We start from the raw sequence: 10,277 nt of genomic DNA, 5'->3' as shown, positions 1-10,277 counted from the left end.
CCACCACCCTCTGTCTTCTACCTTTGAGCCAGTTCTGTATCCAAATGGCTAGTTCTCCCTGTATTCCATGAGATCTAGCCTTGCTCACCAGCCTCCCATGGGGAACCTTGTCAAAAGCCTTACTGAAGTCCATATAGATCACATCTACTGCTCTGCCCTCATTAATCCTCTTTGTTACTTCTTCAAAAAACTCAATCGTTTGTTAGACATGATTTCCCACGCACAAAGCCATGTTGACTATCCCTAATCAGTCCTTGCCTTTCCAAATACATGTACATCCTATCCCTCAGAATTCCCTCCAACAACTTGACCACCACCGAGGCCAGGCTCACTGGTCTATAGTTCCCTGGCTTGTCCTTACCACCTTTCTTAAACAGTGGCACCATGTTCCCAATCGTACAGTGAAAGGCAGGAAGTTTAGAGGGAACTTGAATTTTTTTTTCACACCTTTCGTATGGATCTGGAATGTACTGCCCGGAAGGGTAGTTGAGAAACTTCACAAACTTTAAAAACTACTTGAATGTGCACTTAACTATGGGCCTGGAGTGAGAAAGTGGGAGTAGTGTAGGTAGCAGTGGTACACATTTAAAGGCCTGCAGGGCCTCTTCTGTACTGTATGATTCTAGGACTGAGGGTTATAGTCTAAAAATTCATGTAAGACTATTCAAGAGGGAAATTAGGAATCCTTTATGGTCAACTAATGGTATAAGTTTGGAACTTGCTTCCCTACTTCCCACTCCTCCTACTCTGGAAAACACAGTCCAAAAACCTTTGTAAAGTCCCCATCTCCACTAAACTTATCTTCACATGTTCCCCCTCAATTAAAACTTCCTTCTCTTGGTCCTCTTATTTTTGCTGTTCTCTCCCTGTGAAAAGTTTTGAAGTGGTTTAATATATTAAAGGCATTAACTTAGTGCAATTGTTTCTAACCAAATGCCAAAAGCATAATACTTTCTGCAAAAACATGTCTATATCCGCATCGTGGAATAATGAGGACAGAAACTGATTAGCAAAGAAAGTAATCTTGTTTTCCCGAACGGTATATTTTCTGTGAACCACACAAGATAATCAACTAATATCCACAAGGGGTCACTCATTATCTTCAACCGTCCTTTGCACACCGTAGATTCCACAAGCATAAAGACCACAATATCGTATTTCTCATTAATGAATGAGAAAGACACTTTCAAATCTTGACAGAATCACAGTAGTGGATAGATGGAGTTAAGATGCAGATCAGCCATCATTTGACTGATCTGGACACAATGGACTCAAGGGCTGAACGGCCGCCTCATTATTCTTTCCTATGTTTCTCAGTATAAATAATTGATACTTTCGGAAAATCTTGCCTATAGTTTAATTCATTCTCACAAAACTCTGGTCGCAGGGAATTTTTTCTGCTAATGAGTGGCTGCTGGCCGAGTGATTGTTTCAGTCCGGAACTCAGCAACATGTTTCAAATGTCTCAAGTCATTGAGCTATTTTCCGCATTCCTCTGTATGATGTTGGGGGGAAAAAAAACACTCTGAAATATATTTCTGCACAATCCTGAAGTTTCTGTGATTAACTTTTGTGTCTCTTTTAAGGCTCCTAATTTCCTGGTGTTTTGCATATTTGTTATCAGTGACCGCTCTCTCTAGCTATCGCTGATTTCCGCATTCCTCTGTAATGATGTTGGGGGGAAAAAAACACTCTGAAATATATTTCTGCACAATCCTGAAGTTTCTGTGATTAACCTTTGTGTCTCTTTTAAGGCTCCTAATTTCCTGGTGTTTTGCATTTTTGTTATCAGTGACCGCTCTCTCTAGCTATCGCTGATTTAACAACCAGCGTTATCACAATCATTAATCTCGGCAGCAAATTGCAGAGCTAAACAATTTACTGTGCTAAATTCCTCAATATTCCCACACGGCGGGACTCAGTGACAGCTCCCAGTCAGTCCCTGAACACTACCAGCGCCACCCTGTCTTCAAACAAATTGCAAATTTTTTGTCAACGTTGAAGAAAAACAAACAACAACGGGCTGAAATTAATCCATTTATAGATAATTCCCTGTCAGTGCTGTTAATATTCTGTATTTAATTATCACACAGACAACTTCAAAATCTTGTTTTAAAGTGGTGTTAACTCTGGCAACGTCATAACCAGACAGACGTTTAGCTTATTCAGATAGGCTGTTACATTGAACAGAATTTAACGAGGAATATGGGTTCCGACAGCGGAATCAGAAGTGGACACTACTGCCAATTGCATGTCAGGAACCAGCGTACATGTAATTGTATTTAAACAGTTGAGGGGTCAGCCAGTGGGCTCAGGGAACATGTGATGGGGTGTGGATGGCTATGGGAATTCATTGGTGAATCCCAGCATGAGGTGACGAACAGCGGTTATAGGCTATAAGGCTCCTGAATGTACAGGCTCTGAATCACGTTTTCGTTCTATTCAGTACTTCATTCAACTCCTTGCTTCAACTCTTCATTACTCTCGCTCTCAGTTAGGACTAAGGGTGGGACAGCGAGGGGCAATTTTTATGTGAAATTTTGCTTTCAATTTTGAAACTATTATCAGCATGTGAGCATTGCTGGCAACACTAACGTTTATTGCCCATTGTCGTCACAGTGTTTGGCAGTGTACTTTCATCTTGAATCACTGATGGTAGGTTCGTGTAACCGAGTGACTTGCTGGGCCATTTTAGAGGGCAAGAATTAACCAAGTTGGTGTGATTCTAAATGTCATGATTTGGAGATGCTGGTGTTGGACTGGGGTTTACAAAGTTAAAAATTACACAACACCAAGTTATAGTCGGACAGGTTTAATTGGAAGCAATAGCTTTCAGAGCGCTGCTCCTTTATCAGGTGGTTGTGAATGAAGGAGCAGCACTCTGAAAGCTAGTGCTTCCAAATAAACCTGTTGTGGACTATGACCTGGTGTTGTGTGATTGTTAACTTTGATTCTAAATGGGTAATGACAACAGATATCCTTCCAGAAAGGGCGTGGATTAACCAGATAGGTTTAAGTGACAATCTAACAGTTTCATCGTCATTTTTACTGAGGCCAGATTTTTATTTCTCTATTAATTCAAGATTATTAAAATGGAATTAGAACTCTGGGATGAATTTTTATCGCAAACTGGTTTAAGCATCAATTGCAGGGCAATTCATTGGGAGCTTTTTCCTATGAGCTCTAGTGAGTTATCTCACATAGTTCTCTGCTGCTCACCTCTGCACTACACCTCTGTGGCACCACTCTCATGTTATCTTGCGTTCACCAGTGACAAAATGCTTGCCAATGCCAGCATGTTCTATTAATTGACCCCAGTGCGCACTATGTCAAGTGCTGCCACCTTGTTCTGAAGTAGCTACCCAGGTCAGTGCAGTCTCCACAGTCTGAAGGAACACGCAGCAATGTCGCAAACAAGCTAATGACCTTATGGTAAGATTAGATTAGATTACTTACAGGGTGGAAACAGGCCCTTCGGCCCAACAAGTCCACACTGACCCGCCGAAGCGCAACCCACCCATACCCCTACCCCTACATTTACCCCTTTAACCTAACACTATGGGCAATTTAGCGTGGCCAATTCACCTGACCCTACACATCTTTGGACTGTGGGAGGAAACCGGAGCACCCGGAGGAAACCCACGCAGACACGGGGAGAACGTGCAAACTCCACACAGTCAGTCGCCTGAGTCGGGAATTGAACCCGGGTCTCTGGCGCTGTGAGGCAGCAGTGCTAACCACTGTGCCACCGTGCCAACATCTTCTCTCTGCTACTTCACACCCCTTCCATCTCTGCTATTGCATCCATCTCCAAGGTTACCACTCTCAACATTGTATGTAGCATCTTCCCTCAACGGCATTCACCTACCCCATCCTCCCAAATAACTAATCCTTCCCATGCAACTGCACAATGTGTCAAACTTGCTCCTTCACTATCTCCCACCTCACGGTCCAAGACTACAAACATACCTGAGCTGAAAAATGTGTTGCTGGAAAAGCGTAGCAGGTCAGGCAGCATCCAAGGAGCAGGAGAATTGACATTTCGGGCATAAGCCCTTCTTGAGGAATTCTCATGCTCCTTGGATGCTGCCTGACCTGCTGCACTTTTCCAGCAACACATTTTTCAGCTCTGATCTCCAGTATCTGCAGTCCTCACTTTCTCCTACAAACATACCTTCCAGGTGAAGCAAGTCAATCTAGTCTGCTTTATTTGCTGCTCACATACAGTCTCTTCTACGTTAGCAAGACCAAGCACAGGCTGGGTGAATGTTTTGCAGCACACTTTCACTCTGTTGTTGAGAATGACCTAACCTTCTGATTGCTTTCCATTTCAATATACTATCTTGCTAACTTTGCTTTCAGCTATAGGCCTGCTGCAAGGTTCCAGAGATGCTGCAGGAACAGCACCTCATTTTCTACTTCAGCACATTAAAGCCTTTGGGCCTCAATGTTGAATTCAACAACTTCAGACCATGAACTCTGTCTTCTATTATGATTACCCCACTTCCCTATCACCCACCATCCCCTTCCCATTACACTCTCTCTTATTTACATAAGTTAGCTCTCAGTAGAGCTGACCTCTTTTATTAACCCCTACCATTAAGACCAACTCTTCACCTCTACCACTCTTCTACTAGCGTTGGTATTTCCATTGCCTTTTGTTATGCTCACCTTAGAGTCTGTTCCTCTTGCTCCCCCCCCCACTTCTTTCTGCAGCATAAAACCTGTCACTTTCCCAGTCCTCTTCAGTTCCAAGAATTGGACATGAAATGTTCTATCCTTTTATGTCTCCACAAATACTACCAGAACTGCTGAGTTTCTGCAGCACTTTCTGTTTTAAATGCAGATTTCCAGCATCTGTGTAGATTGTTTTAATTACTTGGAGTGTTCCATGGCAATATGACGGGACCTATCCTTCATTATACCCAGCACACATAGACTCTCAGCATGTAGTGACACTCGATGTCTTAGGACAGAGGACCTGCACACAGCTTGATGTGGCCCTACATGACGGCCATCAAGGTAAAGCAACATTGGCAACATCTCCCCTCCCAGGGCTTTAACAAGTCAATCCAACTTTGGAAGTCAATCCAACTTTGACTTCCAGATAAAGTAGAAAATGGATCAGGTGACTTGTGCTACACAGGATCAGGGAACGGGCCAAACCTCTGTTACAATCAGCAATACTGACCCTCTTTATACTTGATGACTACATTTCAAGTCTATGATTTGCATCCTAATCAGCTGCTGGAATCTAGATTTGTACCTAATTCACACTAATAGCACATTACTTTTTTCACTTTGCTGACTGTGAAGGTCTGACTTTGGCAAGAATCAGTCTGATCATGTCACTGGTAAGTGAATATTGCTTGGGCATCCAACAGGGAACTTGAATAATCATCTGCTCAGGCTTATACAGTATTTTCCCAGCAGAGTTAGAAGGGTTGGGTTCATGACCCACTGTGAGCAGCACCTTTCACGCTGGGAACAGCCCATCTAGGCACAAGTATTCTGAAGCTGAAAACTATGATGGAGACAATAGGAACCTCCCGAGCTATCAGTCCCTGATAACTGTCTTATAAAATCTCGTTACTGGACAGGAAGATCTTCTCGGGGCAAATTACTGCAGATGCTAGAATCTGCACTGAGAACAACAAATGCTGAAGACCATAGTAGGTCAGAAAGCATCATTACACAGAGAGCAAGGTAATGTTGGAGTCTAGATGACTCTTCAACAGAGCTGCTCTGATAAAGAGTCATCTAGACTGAAAACGTGGAGATGCCGGTGTTGGACTGGGGTGTACAAAATTAAAAATCACACAACACCAGGTTATAGTCCAACAGGTTTAATTGGAAGCACAAGTTTTTGGAGCACTGCTACTTCATCATGTGATTGTGGAGAATAAGATTGTAAGACACAGAATGTATAGCAAAAGTTTACAGTGTGATGTAACAGAAATTATATATTGAAAAAGACCTGGATTGTTTGTTAAGTCTCTCATCTTTTAGAATGACCATGTTGATTGCAGTTCTTTCATATGTAAATTGCAAAACTTTTTTTAAAAAGTTACATTCTCAAGTGAACTTTAACAATTGGTGACATGTCAGGTCAGATAATTTATTGAAAATGTTAGCTCCCCTGTGTGAGGCTGTCCGTGCCACAATGGTCAGACTGATTCTAATCTAAAAAATAGATTTACAGAATCTTACATGGATTCATGCAGTTTTTGAGCAAAGTAAAATGTAATTCTGCAAGTATAAATTCACCCCACGAACTTATATGTGTATGTGTGCATGTGGGTGTGTACGTGTGGGGTGGGGGGTGGTGGTTATGAGTGTCTATGAAAGAGTGTAACACTTTTTAAAAGTTTTGCGATTTACATATGAAAGAAGTGAAACTAACATGGTCATTCTAACAGATGAGAGACTTAACAAACAATCAAGGTATTTTTCTATGTATAATTTCAGTTACACCACACTGTAAACTTTTGCTATAAATTCTGTGTCTTACAATTGTGTACGCCACAACCACTTGATGAAGGAGCAGCACTCCGAAAGCTAGTGCTTCCAATTAAACCTGTTGGACTATAACCTGGTGTTGTGTGATTTTTAACTGAGTAATGCACAGTTTTTGTTTAGTGTGGCGTCATTCACTGTAAGTTAAATGTTTCATTGTATAAAAAGCCGAGAGCTTTGTGTACAGGGGTAGTTGTGTAATGTGTATTTTATGTATTCTTTGGAATATGTCTTTTTAAAAGCTACGCTGTTAAATTGTAAACACACTCTCAGGGACCATGATCTGTTTGAGATTATTGCTAAATTCAATCTCAGCCCTGGTTCAGTGAATACCCCATTCGATATGGAATTGAATATACTGTAGGGTCAAGTACAACTTCAGCACATAATCTAAACTAATACCACACTGCCTACAGAGTGCTGCACTGTTGGCAGTTTAATCTTTTAGGAGAAATGTTGAGTTTCTCAGGCAGATATAAAATAATCTATTTTAAAAAGAACAGGAAAATTCTGCCCAGTGATCTGGACAATGTTTCTCCATCAATCAATACCTGAAAACTGATAATTTAGTAATTTATTTAAATCCTGTTTGTGGGACCTTAAGTACAAATTGGTTGCCCAATTTCCTATTTTACAACGTTGCCTACACTTCAAAATTAATCAATTAACTGAAAAGGTTTTTGGGTATTCTGCATATGTGAAAGGGGAATATGTCAATGCAGTTTATTGTTTTCTGTACTTGCAAACTACATGGTAGATTCCAGTTGAGAGGCAGAATCACTCAATAGTAAAATAATGTGTCATGTCCAAAGTAGGAAGCTCCATAAATGACAATTTCTGTAGTTACTATATTAGAGGCATCAATACTTGCACTGATATGGCATCCTTAAAATGCCTCAGGAACAATTTTAATTTACATTGTGAATGTAAAATTTAATATTAAAAAATTCCAAGGCACTTCAAATGTCACCCAAACAAAGAAGAAATTAGATTGGGTGACAATATGGGATCTTAGCAAGCTGTTAAAGTAGGAGAGAGATGTCACTCTGAAAGCACAACCACGTGTGACACAAAGGATCGGTTGCATTCAAGTGAATGTTGGCAGCATGCCCAGTTCAAGACTGTGAAGAATCCACAGAGTTTAGGTCACCAGAACAACCCTGGAACCGGGTTACTATCTAACCCTGCATTTGAGACCAAAGTTTGATTTCATAGCTGTCACATTACATTTATATAGAGCCTTTCATGACCTCAAGGCATCACTAAATATGTCATAGCCAAAAAGGATGTGGTCCATTGACATGCTTGCAGCTTTTATTTGTAGGTTAGGAAAAACAAGCTGTGTACTTTTAAAAAGATCATCAGATGGAGTTACACGGAAGCCGTTGTACTATTAATCCAGGAGTGGCCATCCGGTATCAAAACAGAAACAAGAAGCAGGAGGCTGAGCTTTCTGTATAAGAATACATGATGACCTAGAGAAACCACAAGTGCTGGAGCAGAGCTCACTGACTCACCCACAACATTAACCCTTGATCACACATTCAAATTTCATTATGAATAGTAAAAAGACTTGAAAATACAAGGTAACTCATTGTTTAAACCAAAGGTGGAAACAGATCATTAGCAGCAGTGAGGGAAACCTAATGCATTTCAATAAGGAACCAAAAGGGGTTCAGGATTATGAGAGAATTAAACACGAATATTTGATATTCTGAAGATATTAACCGAGGCTCATGCCTCTGAGTCAGAAGGTTGAAAGTTCTGCCTCTGAGTCATCAGGTTGAAAGTTCACGTCAGAGTCGACTTTTACAAGTTCTAGTTTGACATTCTTATTGAAGTGACAGGGAAGTGCTGCAGTGTTTGATAGTAATGAGGGAGTGTTTCACCCGCAGATCTACTGTCTCTTTGAGGACATGTTAAACCACGGCCCTATTTATCCTGTCACACAGACCTTCAAGCATCGCCTTCTGCTCAAAGACAACCATGGGAATTGTCCTCAATGCCCTGGATAGTCCATATCCCAAATGAAAATCACAGAAACATGGACATTGGAGCAAGAATGGGTCATTCGGCCCTTTGAATCTGCCTGCCATTCAGTACCATCATGGCTGATCATCCAACGCAGTAGCCTGTTCCCATTTTCTCCCCATACCCTTTGATTCCTTTAGCCCTAAGAACTATATCTAACTCATTCTTGAAAACATTCAATGTTTTGGCTTTAACTGCTTTCTGTGGCAGGGAATTCAACAGGCTCACCATCCTCTGACTGAAGAAATTTCTCCTCATCTCAGTCTTAAATCCCCTCATCATTAAACTGTGACCCCTGATTCTGGACTCCGGGGTCATCAGAACACTCTTCCTGACTTTAGAAACAAAAACAGAAATTGCTGGAAAAAATCTCAACAGGTCTGGCAGCATCCGTGGGGAGAAGTCAGAGTTAATGTTTCAGATCCAGTGACCTTTCTTCAGAAGTTTTCCTGAATTTACGCTTTCTAGTCATGTTAGAATTTGATAGGTTTCTATGAGATTCCCCTTTATCCTTCTAATGACTACAATACTAACTGATCCAGTCTGCCCTCTGTCTTCCCAGGTAATCAGGTTGGTGGGAATCCCTCCAAAGCCAGAATGTCCTTCTTCAGGTAGCCAACAGAGCTATCCGTTCATTACTCTCTGCGGGACCTCACTGGGTACACATTGGCTGTTGACAGTCCAACAGTAAAGCAGTAGCTGCGGTTCAAGAAGGACTTCATTGGCTGTGAAAAGCGGTGGGATGGCCTAAGGTTGTGAAAGGTGCTATACAAATGTAAGTTTCAACGGTCTTATGCTGTTAGTTTTATCGTGGAAAATGAAAGACTGACTGTGAGTGACTGAGCCCAGTAGCAATCATGTTATACTGCTCTTTGAAAAATAGCGGGAGAGGGGCTGTGGTGAAAGAGAGAGTAATTTCTGCTTTATGAATGTGCAAGAGGAGCGGTTCACGGGGAATGAGTTGCTCCTGGGATCCTCCCGTGCACTAGTTGTACATATTAGGTGATGTAGAGTGAACTAGACTCCACTCTCACCCGCTGATGGCCCCGCCACATTGCCTGCTGTTGTGTAATCCGAGGTTTACGTGCAGCTTGTCACTGCACTGGCACTGGGTCAGTTGATAAAACACTCCCCCAGCAATGCAGCGGGCGGAAGGCAGGGCCAATGATACTGCCACCCCCCAGAGTCCAGCAATGGAGCAAGGAGAGGTGGCTTTTTATTTTGCCCCTCTCTCCTTCCCTGTGGATCCCGCAGGAGATTCCCGGACCAGACCTCCGAGTGTGAAGAGAGAGAGAGAAGCCTCGGGCACTCATTCACCGCTTCCTCGGGAGCCAGCGGCTGAACAGAGCGCTTTCTACACCTCAAGCAGCAAGTATCGCGTCTCCATCCTGCCTGGTCTCTCACCCCACACCACCCCACCCCCGCACCCCGAGCTAGCTTTGGGTACACCACAGGAAACTCTATCACACTCTCTATCTTCCTATATCCCCTCTCTCTCCTTTTCCCTCGCCATCCTTTCTTCCTATCTAGCCCTCTCTGGGTTTTAGATCCACGTTCTGTCACATCCTCCCCCCATCACACAACCCTCAACTCCTCCAGGTGCTCCACCCTCTCCCTGCGTCCCCACTACCTCTACTCCTCAGCCTTCCCCAAAACACCCTCTCCCTCCCCAGCCTTCCCCTCAAAACTCCACCCTGCCCACTCCTTCCCCTTCACTCTCCTCACTTTAC

The sequence above is a fragment of the Chiloscyllium plagiosum genome, chromosome 16 (genome assembly GCF_004010195.1).
Source record: "Chiloscyllium plagiosum isolate BGI_BamShark_2017 chromosome 16, ASM401019v2, whole genome shotgun sequence".
Classification (NCBI taxonomy): domain Eukaryota; kingdom Metazoa; phylum Chordata; class Chondrichthyes; order Orectolobiformes; family Hemiscylliidae; genus Chiloscyllium; species Chiloscyllium plagiosum.
The sequence above is the reverse complement of the archived record's forward strand: the minus strand, read 5'-3'. Positions refer to the sequence as shown.